This window comes from Diadema antillarum, unplaced genomic scaffold (assembly GCF_040938485.1).
Source record: "Diadema antillarum isolate AM-2024a unplaced genomic scaffold, OU_Dant_1.0 seq00000014_RagTag, whole genome shotgun sequence".
Lineage (NCBI taxonomy): Eukaryota > Metazoa > Echinodermata > Echinoidea > Diadematoida > Diadematidae > Diadema > Diadema antillarum.
In genome coordinates this window covers 688,271-700,956 of record NW_027271134.1, presented here as the reverse complement: position 1 = coordinate 700,956, position 12,686 = coordinate 688,271, and the positions used below count along the sequence as shown (strand labels likewise).

The 12,686-nt window shown below is 39.4% G+C and overlaps 1 protein-coding gene across 1 annotated transcript in view; it reads right to left on the bottom strand.

Annotated features, from left to right (window-relative positions):
• LOC139725070 (vesicle-associated membrane protein 4-like) overlaps positions 1-6,504 on the bottom strand; it is a 29,177-nt gene extending 22,673 nt beyond the window's left edge. Inside the window, exon 1 of the mRNA XM_071636159.1 lies at positions 6,461-6,504. The gene's annotated coding sequence lies outside the window, so the exon portion shown is untranslated. The remainder of the gene's footprint in view (positions 1-6,460) is intronic.
• Between the last annotated feature and the right edge of the window lie 6,182 nt (positions 6,505-12,686).

Here is a 12,686-nt window from a genome sequence, read left to right as displayed (position 1 = left end):
GGAATATATGCACAAGATCAGGTTAGTACTGATTTTATTTTTCTCGTTATAAATTTGTGTAAAAAGATGTCAGACTTCAGCTTCACGAGGCTGATTCGCGCGTGGAGAGGTGATAGCAGCAGAAAAAAGTACCGAAAATATTTAGTCGGATTAGGCCGCTAGATGAGGCAGTCTCGCACTGTGCGAACACACTGGCGCTCGTGTTTTGATGGGCGCTCTGAATTGGTTGATTAAAACTCGATTTTTCAAGAAAAAAAACAGACAGGATTTTTTCGGGGGCATCCCACGAGACCGACACCCACGAGTCATACGGTCCATGAGACCGACATCAATAATAGGTCCATGAGTCATACAGCCCACGAGTTATACGGCTCAGGAGTCATACAGCCCATGAGTTCGACACTACGCACAAAAGGCTCATGAGACCGACACTAAGCAAACATAGCCCACGAGACCGACACTAAGCAACTAGAGATTGTAATTTGTCATCACTGACAAATTAAGGTGATCCGATCTTTTTTTTTATCAATGATTCGAGTCCTGATACTGCAAAGTCTCAGCTACAACATATTAAAATCTGAGAGAAATTCACCGAAGCATAAGTAAGATAGATCTCGATAAAGAGAGTCATGTCAATTTTCACATCTAAAAAATTCCCTCCCATAGAGATAACACGTCATAGCAAAGATAGAAAAAGAAGTACATATGACCTTTGACCCCACTTTGCACAGACAAGATGGCATCTGAGCAAAAAGTGGTTATTTTATGAAATGATTCCTGTAACATGGTCTTTACGTGTGCAAAATATGGGAAAGATAGGACATGTATTCACCAAGACACAGGATGAAACATCTATGACCTTTGACCCTAATTTACATACCCAAGATGGCGTCTGATCAAGTAGTTGTAATTTTATGAAATAATTTTCGTGACATGAACTAAACATGTGCAAAATATGAAGGTGATAGGGGCTTTTTTTCTTGAGTTATTGCAAAGAAAGTTGCAAAAAGAAAGAAATATTTCAATACATCGAAGATAAACTTTAATTTCAACCAAGTTTTTCCACGTGATCCCGACAACGTATGAAAGAACGAAGGGCACACTTACGATAGCCCTACATCTCAGCTACAACATATTAAAATCTTAGACAAATTCACCCAAGCATAAGTGAGCTAGTGCTCGATAAAGATAGTCATGTCAATTTTCATTTCCATAAAAATTGCACTCCCATAGAGATTACACGTAAACTGGTCAAATTTGACAAGGTTACCTTCAATCCATTTTTTCGAGGTGATGTCGTCATCAAATCAAAATTGTTTAATTACATTTATGAAAGAGCATTTCATAAGCTACAACATATTGAAATTTGGGTGAAAATTGGCAAAGGATTAGTGAGATACGCTCGAGTAAACTTGAAATTTGATGACGTCATTTTGAAAATTTACTTTTTTTACTTTATTAAGAAATTTGATATTTTTTAATCATTTTATCAGCATAGCCACCCCATGAAATGACATGTACAACTCATCACCTTTCAGAATATGTAAAGAAACTGGGGGGTCACCGTCCATCCTGACGAGTAAAATCCGATTTAAAATTGGCGGTTTTTTGGCATAGTTGCACTGTGTATCCCCATTGACGCACGCACGGAATTTTGAATTTGACGGGCCCGTATGACGTCATATTGAGTCGGATCGACTTGAAACTTGGTAGAAATATTCCTTGAAATTTCGGACATCCGATCCGTGTGAAAAAATTGAAAATTTCTATTTCATATTAGCTGTGCGTGCGTATATGTGCGCGCGCGTACGCGTCCGTCCAATTTTTTCAATTTTTCAAAAAATGCTCCAAATGGTCTGAAACGTGTGCAAAAAAAGTTTGAGCTGGATTTGAGCATACAAATATTTCAACGCGCGCGTACGCGCGCGTTTTGAGATAAAAATGAATTTTGAGAATATGAGTAGAATCCACTTGACTTGAAATATATGTGACGTAAATTTCATTGAAATATTCCATTCCATTAATGAGATATGCATGAAAATGTGTTTTCATATAATGACGTCATAGTGACGTCACGGTCGACTGATCACTATGATTTTACTTGCGCTGTCGTCTTTGCGACATGATACATATATGGTATAAGTCTGACATTGAGAGGCAATGCACTTTCTGAGCTAACCTCTGCACAACTTTTGAGGAGAAATAAAGAAGAAGAAGAAAAAGAAGAACAAAGAATCCGTACAGATACAGAAGGTGATCCGAGAGGATACTCGGATCACCTAATAAAGGCTCATGAGACCGACACTAAGCAAAGAAAGCCCACGAGACCGACAGTAGGCAAAAAAGGCCCACGAGACCGACAATAAGCTAAAAAGGCTCACGAGACCGACACTAAGCAAAGAAAGCCCACGAGACCGACAGTAGGCAAAGAAGGCCCACGAGACCGACAGGATAAACAGCGCCATCTACATGTCAATCACCTGTACAGGGTGTTCCATGAACGGAAAAATAACATACTGGCGGGTGTAATTTCGTAACGCTATCAATTGAAAGATGGTGACCATCTACATAATTATGAACGTCATCAAATACGTATTTCTACATACTTCTGGGGAGGGGGGGGGGGCAAGTGTGTCAGGGAGCGACATTGTTATCAAGTAGACAAATTGAATTGTATTCTTCATGCCCCCGCTCCCCCCCCCCCCAAACAAACAAATATAGAAGAATTAGTATTCTTCATCCCCCCCCCCCAAAAAAAAGAGACAAAAAACACAAAAGAATTTAAAAGAGGACAATAACGATGTATGGATTAATTTAGAGCATTGATAATGCCATCGTGCTATTTTTAATAGGCTTTACCAGTTTTTAGCTAGAATATGGACAAGATATAAATTTTACCTCTTCTCTTTCCCGATTCACTAGTTACTTATTCTATTTTAGATATTCTACCCTCCTGCTTTGACGTTTTGCAGTAAGATCTATTTGTAATTTTCTCTGTAACTATGATGTATGTCGCAGGGATTCACCTCAATTTTGTGGATTGTGTTATCTTCCGAACAGTACATTTTATCGTGAAATACAATAGCTGTTTTCATGGATGCATCTGTTTTTTCCGAATCCCTAACGCTACCTTAATAGACGATTACGTTATTGTTTTATCTTTAATTGATACTAAATCAACACCCTCGCAGGTTTATTGTAGAAAGATCTGTTACACCCTTTTACTGTACTTTGTTCATTTTTTTTTCACAAACACACACCCATGCAAACACAATTAAAGATCCTGATAATTTGGGGGGGGGGGGGGGTGGGGGCAACTGATGAGGTAACACCCTGCCGAAGATGGCAACTCTTCTTTTCCATCTCTCATATCTTCCTATGCTATTACAGGCATCAGGACACCCTATACAATTTATTGGTCGATAGGTGGCGCTGTTCATCCCGTCGGTCTCGTGGGCCTTCTTTGCTTAGTGTCGGTCTCGTGAACCTCTTTTGCGTAATGTCGGTCTCGTGAGCCTTGTATGCGTAGCGTCGGTCTCGTGGACCTTTTAAGTGTAGTGTCGGTCTCGTGGGCTTTGTTTGCTTACTGTCGGTCTCATGAGCCTTTTGTGCGTAGTGTCGGTCTCATGAGCCGTATAACTCCTGGGCTTATTTTACTTGATGTCGAACTCGTGGGCTTTATTTACGCAGTGTCGAACTCGTGGGCTGTATAACTGGTGGGCTGTATGACTTGTGAGCTGTATGACTCGTGGGCTGTATGACTTGTGAGCTGTATAACTTGTGGGCTGTATGACTCGTGGGTGTCGGTCTCGTGACGTGCACCCATTTTTTCTTCTTTTCATCACGGATAGTGGACATGTGTGTGTAACAAAAAATCACCGTGCAAAGTTGTGACAATTTATACGTCAGATGTGAGATGAATAAGAAGTGAATAGGGGTCCTCTTGAGGCATTCCCCCGGGGGCCTCATGAGGAGTGGGGGCGGTCCTCATGAGGCGGGGAAGTCCTCGTACGGGGGAGCGGTCCTCATGAGCGGGTTTCCCGGACTGACATCTCCGTCTTGTGATGTTGTATAGTCAGGTATCCTATTACCGAACGCGTACTTTGTCAATGGAGAGCGTACAACAACTTGAATACGCATTCATTACACTACGCGCTGTTATCTCACAGGGGAAGCCAGTGCAGAAAATTGCTAAACTGCAGCAAAAAACAAAACAAAACGTAATTTACCGCAAATTTACGTAATAATTGCTAAAATTTCGATGTTCGTTGTCCTGCGTTATTAAACATTGACCGAAAATACAATGTACAATTTTCCCCATACAGCGGGCGCACTTTCGGTAATACAATACGATTTGCGTCGGTAAAAACAGACAACTTTTGTGGAAGGGTTATTTGAAATACGGATTTTTTCTAGAAGTTGGCTTATTTTTCAAGTATTTTCGTTACAGCTCAGTTCGGGAAACCCACTCACAAGGGGGGCCCCTCCTTATAAGTAACCCGTCCCCCTTATAAGTAACCCCGTCCCCCTTATAAGTAACCCCCGGGGCACCCCTTATAAGGAGTCTCCACGCTTTTTTGCAATGCAACGCGAAAATGAAAGGACTGCGGCAATTCGCTTGATTATGTCCATAAAGCTTCACAAGTTTCCTAGTTACTCACGAAATTTGAGCAAAATCGGTTTGAGGCATCATATCTAAAATCATGGATTTAAATGCGATGTCAAACGACCCATGCGAATGCTGAAATGCGAGCGATTACTGGCGTGAGTGTCGCCAGGCGCGGCGGCGCGGCAATGCTTGAGTGCAGACGTGGCGACTGAGTACATGTACTCAGTCGCCACGTCTGTACGTACTCAGTCGCCACGTCTGCACTCAAGCATTGCCGCGCCGCCGCGCCTGGCGACACTCACGCCAGTAATCGCTCGCATTTCAGCATTCGCATGGGTCGTTTGACATCGCATTTAAATCCATGATTTTAGATATGATGCCTCAAACCGATTTTGCTCAAATTTCGTGAGTAACTAGGAAACTTGTGAAGCTTTATGGACATAATCAAGCGAATTGCCGCAGTCCTTTCATTTTCGCGTTGCATTGCAAAAAAGCGTGGAGACTCCTTATAAGGGGTGCCCCGGGGGTTACTTATAAGGGGGACGGGGTTACTTATAAGGGGGACGGGTTACTTATAAGGAGGGGCCCCCCTTGTGAGTGGGTTTCCCGAACTGAGCTAGTCATCAGCATTTCAATTATCTATGAGGATATTTTTGGCTGAATTATCCCATAATGTTGCCCGTTTGGAGCAATAAAACAAAAATCGTTCGGTAATAGGATACACCTCCATAACATATTCCATTCAACTGTGAGGCTTTCATCACCAAATCCACCAGACCATCCAGCAGAGGTGTGAACACTCAAGGCTACCTCATCCCTATTGAAAAATCCCGGACTCAACAGCACCACAACTCGTTCTTTCCTAGAACTGTTAGATCCTGGAATGCCCTCCCTGACGACGTTGATTGTTGTGACGTATGGAGGTGTATCCTATTACCGAACGATTTTTATTTAATATCTCCAGACGGGCAACATTATGCTTCAATTTAGCTAAAGATCTCCCAGAAGATAATTAAAATATTGATAAATTTAGTTGTATCAGTATTATTTGAAAACTAAGCCACGCACTTAACAAAATCTGTATTTCAAATAACCCTTCCAAAAAAACTGTGTCTTTTTACCGACGCAAAACGTATTGTATTTACCGAACATGCCCCCTCTGTATGGGGAAATTTAGGCATTGCATTTTCGGTCAATGTTATTAACGCAGAATAACAAACACCAACATTTCAGCGATTATTACTAAAATTTTCTGTTTTTTGCTGCAGTTTAGCAATATTTTCTGCACCGGCCTCCCTTGTGAGATAACAGCGCGTGCGTAGTGCAATGGATGCGCGCGTATACGAGTTGTTTTAACGGGCTTCCATTGAAAATGTACGCGTTCGGTGACAGGCACTGTTCGGTAATAGGATACCTGCCTATACCTGGTGGCACTGGTAGTGGTACTGACGCCAGTGACGGCCTCTTCAGTTAACGCCTTTCGCTTCGTCTCCTGCTGACGGAAGGCAGCAACAGCAGTTTTTACTTGCTCCCTGTAAATTATTGGCACATGGACCTTACCCCTATGACACACACTAGTATCACCAAGTTCTGCAAGAATCTTCAAGGTTGAAGGAAGCAGACTACTGACAAGAAGAAGAAGAAGATTCCAACCATGCTCGGCGTTGGATCATTCCAGTCTAGACTACGAACAGCCCCGTCACTGCTATCAATAACTTTGACCCGTGACTTGTTCGACAGCTTAGCATCTTGCACTCAGGCGTTACGACATAGGCCACAACCACGTCAACGGCCTACGGAAACATTAATTAGTTTAAATAGAAGCTAGCTTTTTGGTTTACAGGTACTTACATTTGTAAAGTTATCGACATCAGCTGTGTGTAGGCGCGAGCGAGTGTGCAATGCATGGTGATCAGGCAGGTACCTGTACTGTACGTACAATGTAATGTGCCGCACTCACTCTCTCTCCGCATCGCGCAGTTCACGTTTACGTTTCCGGACTCCGGTTTCGCAGCTTGTTTAGCTAGCTAGCCAGCTGCATGCTGTCGGGTGATAGAATATATGCGACAAGCCGTAAGAGGGCGTAACTCGGAACTGGCCAAAGAGATTTTCTCCTCTTTCCACCACACGCTGGGGAAAGCTCTTGGGAACCTGGGGTGGTATTCTGTAAGCGCGATCCTTATTTCGATCCTAGGAGCGCGCGTAGGACAGAAAATAGGATACCCTTAGGACAGGCAAAATCGGTATTCTGTAAGCCTGTCCTAAGCCTATCCTAGGACAGTCATTTATGAATAATGAATATTAATGAGGAAAGACAGGACACGCCCGACGCAGTATCTATAAGCCAATCATCTGGCTAATTTTACGCAATGCGCGCCCAAGATCTACATTGCTCAAGAGTGCGTTTCACGCAGCTCTCCTGTGCGAGGAGTTAAAAATGTATTGTCAGTCTAATGTTACAGTTAAGAATACAATTTCGATTATCAAAGCTTTAGCACGCACTTAGCCCACCATAATAAATGTAGACCTTACGAGTTCCATTAATTTGCATTTAAAGTTTTTGCAGAAATTAGCTCAAATTTTGAACTTTTGGAGGAAGTTGGGGTAAACTGGGATATCATCACTGCATGCCAAACTCCGCCCTTAATTCAAAGTTATTATAAAATATATAAGATTTTCTTAAATATAAAAATAATAATAGATGCACACATACACACACATACACACACACACATGCGCTCACATTATTTTATGATCGATATGCTTGTAATAATAATGTCTTGCTTATAGTTACTGTTTGTCCCACTTAAACCAAACCAATGTTCCATTTCTCCCAGGGAAAAAAAAAAACAAACCAAAGACAACACAAATACGACACTTACAGGAATATAGCGTAGCAACCCGTTATGTGGCTAGCATCAAAAGTCTTTGGGTCCGATTTCACATGTGTGCCCCATTCTAAATATCAGAAAGTTATTCGAGAAAATTCATCAAATCACAGTTTTTTGTCCCAATTAATTCACCCCGCTAGCTCTCCCCTATCTTTTACATGGTGGGCAATGATAACAGAATAAATAAAGGAGATTACTGATAGATTAAACAAAGATATAAACACGGAGCTACTATACTGTAGCTCCATGATATCCTTGTATAAACACGTAAGTTCACTACATTTTGAAAAAAAAAAGTTAACCCATGCACGAGTATAGACTGTTAAGTCACCGGGTTGCGTCACACACTATACGTACGTCTTAACAATAATGTGTGCGTATGGATCGTTGCGTTACTAGTACTTTTTCATATTCTACACGCGACCTAGAAGCGCACTGCGTACGTTTCTTTTTCTTTGGTTACTAGAATCTTCATAGCAACGACTTCGAGGGTCACGTAATGAGGGCGGCGAAGGTAGGCTACTTGCACTGCGTCCGCATGACGTTCGGGCCGACGCTGAGCATAATGATAATGATAACAACAATAATGACAATAATGATAATGATAATAATAATAATAATAATAATAATAATAATGGAAATGATAATAATAATGATATCAATAATGATTATCATTGTTACCATAGGCCCTATTGATAATTATAATAATAGCTTTTGTTGTTATTGTGTACATAATATACTTTTGATTTATTTTGTGCCGAATTAATGAAGTGTGAATTGAATTGAAAATGGCGAACAACAAACAAATAAACACATACCAGCTAGATAAAGAATACAATATTGTTTCGAACATTGTAGACTGCAGTTTTAGAATCCTCATTATGAGAGGAACAGATAACTCTGTTATACGATTCATGTATTTATTTTCTTGTTCATGAACATACAAAATAAGAGACAGTAGGTCGTCAGTATGGCCTATATACGCAATAGCCCGGCATAAAGCGCCAGAGAAAGATTGCCTAGAGGCTATCCTTATTTTTACTCCTAAACTTGATCCTACTTGTGCTTACAGAATACCACTTATCTTACGATCTCATTAACATCTAATTATATCTAATTAACATATCAAGTTACGCCCCTATCCTAAGCTGGGAGAGAAATAAGGATCCCTGACGTCACTATCCTATTTCTCCTCCTACGCGCGGTGTTACAGAATACCAATCGCGTATTTAGGAGCGAGAGCTGTCCTAGGATCCTTACAGAATACCACCCCTGGCAAATGAGGGGTGGGGGGGGGGGGGGGGAGGGCATTTCATGGAGTATTTTGGTCGGATATTTTTTCAGACAAACTGTTGCAAGCTACTGAAATCCTTGCATCTGATTGGCTGAGAGCAAATTTGTCCTACAACTTTGGCAGACACAATGCTTCATGAAAATCCTGTCCCCAGAGCGCTCTATGAAGAGTTTCACGTTTGCAAAAACCGATAAGTCCATTTTTGAAGATTTTGAAGTACGGTCTCTGTCATAAAGTACAAAATAATACCTTTTAAATGATATATTGGTCACTACATATAAAGGTACATTTTTGAAATTATGGTCAAAAGAAGCAAAAATTTTCTTATTATTTTCTGTATTTTTCTTGACCTTTAATCGCAAATATCTCCATCATCACACTGTGACACCTCAGCAGCATTTTCTCTTAATAAATCGGGAATTAATCTTATTCAGCTACTTTCATGTTTCGTTGCTTTGTTCATCATGAAATTCAAGATTGGGTTTATGTTCTAGTTCCATGAAAAATAGAAAAAAAAAATTGCAGCAAATCTGAACCTCTTTTTTGTTACTATACTTCCTCAGATTCTAAATACTGGTACAGTGCTATTTTCACTACATGAAACTTTCGATTATTGGAACCGACACTATATACAGCTAGGTTTTTTTCTTCTTCTTCCCTGCATGAAACTTTCGCAAATTGCCACTGGCATTCAATGCGTTGTTTAGAATAATGCACATTTTGCATTTGTAAATCTTGGCTCCTCGCGAAATTTTCTGCAAAATGAAATTCAGCAATTTTACCATGAAAAAAAAAATGCAGAGGGCTGCTATTTTAATATCAATGAGTAGGTCCTGAGGGATCATCTCTCCAAATTTGGTGCTTTTATCCGCCGTGTAACAGTAATCTCAAAATTTCACATTAAACGACTTGGCGAAATGGGGCAATCCACTATGAATAACCTTGAAAGAACGTTCAATATATTTCTCGTTTTATAGAATAATTTGCTTTTCATTCAGTTTATTAGGCCTATTACAATAATAATCATCACTATTAATTTTGATTTGGAAGTTCTCATAGGGTCTTGAACCTGACTGCATTTTCAAGAAGTTGAAATTGTGAAAATTAGGCCCTAATTTGGCCCCCCCCCCCTTGATCTTCCACAAACAAAGATGAAAACTGCAGTTACTAATTTACTCACTCATAGCACTAACTTAAGGCGAATCACTTCTAATTCTAGACAAGAAATTCATTAAGTTTAGGGGCTTTACGTTGGCTCAGGTGAACTATATAAAAACGATACTTTGTATAGGGCCTACACTAAAATTTAATGCAAAGCTGTCCACAAACAAGCCCCTTCATACCTACTAAATCTAATCTCCTCCGGTCCTCAACTTCTTTTGTATCTCAACGTCTGTGCTCCCATGCTATATGTACTGCCCATCTTAACAGCACTGTTGCCCAGACCCCCCACCAAGACACACGATGGAGAGGAAAAATTTGAAGTTTGTACGCAAAAACCGATAAGTCCCTTTTTGAGGATTTTGATATGAGTAATAACTGATTGGTGTGCAATTAAGTTGAGGTGATTTGAGTATGAGGGCATGAATCAGTTTCATTAAATCCATGAGTAATTTTAAACTTAAAGGGACGCAGTCCTCACGAAATTTAAAAAAATATGTTGTTGTTGGTACCTCCAATGAACTACTTTCATCAAAAACAAACTTTCAAATCACCAAATAAGCTCGTACATTTCGGTTAAAAAAGTGTGACTCTGCAAATGAGCAAGTCTTGGCGGAGAGTCATACGTCATCGATGCACAACTCTTTCCAGCGGTGTTCTGCTCGTCATCCCTAGTTATTTATAAATACATGTTTACTATTTATTTTTATATTAATTGTATATATAAATAAGCTTGAAATATTTTGTTTGAAATAATAAAACCACATATTGTCACATTTTATGAAAAAATCAGATATGATCATTTTGAACACTTAAATTGGTTTTCGGAGGCACGGCTGTCAACTTGAGAGTAGGGCATCAATGACGTTGCACCTTTTGGCAGGCTCTTACACGATCGCTTGCAGGAATTATTTTTTAAAAATCGCGTACGGAGACAATTTTTGATGTCCATGCGTATAAATTGGTGAAAGGTTATATTTTTTACTCTTCTTAATTATCAGTACAGTGAAAATCTCAGGACTGCTTCCCTTTAAGTTCCAGATTTTGGTCACATTTGAACCCTCTGTACAAAATTGAACTTTACACAGGAACCAATGATGTGTATGTCAGTGTATGCTTACAATGACCCTCAACAATAGACATGAATACCATGAATACCACCTTTTCAGAGCTCTGCTGGCTAGGCTTCTGGACTCTTGCTCCAAGGCACATGAATGCTTTATTCATAATTCATGATTGCCTTGGGCATTGCTAGCCTGAATTCATGGTAAAGGGTAAAATGCATGCACATGAAATCATGTAAGCACATGTTTTCATTTGCTTGCATACATACACTACATTTTAGCATGAATAGAAGACTAGTTGTGACAGTGAAATTTCTAATGAATATGTAATAAGGTAGATCATTCAAACCCTGACCTTTGTTCAGGACCATTGTTTGGGTGTTAAGCACACACTCCCATACAGTAATTGACCCCTATGTAAAGTGGAAAGTCTTGCACTGTACAGAGGATTAAAAAAAGAGCAAAATCTGAAGCCCAACTTGAAAATGTTAAATTTAATGGAACTCATTAACACTTTCATTTTCAAATTACCTCCAACAAAATTGTACACTATTCAGCTACTGCTCATGTCTAATGTTAGTGCTATCTGATATACATGTATAGTTTTTGAACCACATTGTATTAAGAATCAGAAGTGGATTTTTTTTTTTTTTTTTTTGTAACACATAGTATCTGTCTGAGAATAGCCAAGTGACGTTGGACTTTTTGCTTGGAGTTAAGGTGAAGGGAAAAACCCCAAGTTGATGACAGATGGGACCACAGATTTCCCATCGAGATGACTGAACTTGATGTTTTGTTAAAACCAAACAGTAAAGTGTACACTTATAAGATGTAGACATGTATGTAGACGTGTATATGATAATTTTTGGACCCAAGTATTTACTTTATTTTAACAAGAATATCTTTAGAATCGTGTTCATTAAACAGGAATTCCTTAAATTTGTGCATGTTTTCACAAGACATACTGTACATGTATGTGCACATAAGTGGAAAAAAAGTGTTTTTTTTTTTTGTCTTAGCATTACAAATGTAAAATTGTACATCTGTAAAGTCGGTGATATTTGGCCAATCTGACATTGAGGTACGAGTGGTTGACTTGTGCATGTATGTGCATGTATGTACATGTATATATCTATGTACAAATGTTTAACCCTAATCAGGCTGGGCTTTTTTGGCTATGATATATCTGGGGGGGGGGGGGGGCGGATTCCGCCCCCTTCAGATCTCGCCTATGGAACGCGCGATCGCGCCGAAAATCGGCACACGCGACGCCCGCGACGTATTCTATCAAAATGTATGGTTGCTTTCTCCGAAAAATTTTTCTTATATTTTATATTAATTAATTATTGTAATTTATGCATAAAATCAGTTTTGGGCTCTAAATCACTTATTAATGCTCCAATTAAGCTAATTTCTTTTTAAAAATGTTTCTTGTATCATTCTTCTGAGACATAGGATAAAAAAAAATCTGTATCAAAATTAATTTCTTATGTATTTTATTGTTTTTTGAATTTATGTATTTCATTGTTTTTTGACCTTTTGTTTTTGTTTGTTTTTTGGCCAAAATTTGTCACAGACATTTTTCGAAGCATTATTATGCTAAAATAAATTAATTTCGGCCATTCTAAGTGAAGATATGAATTTTTATGTGAATTAATTGAAAAAAC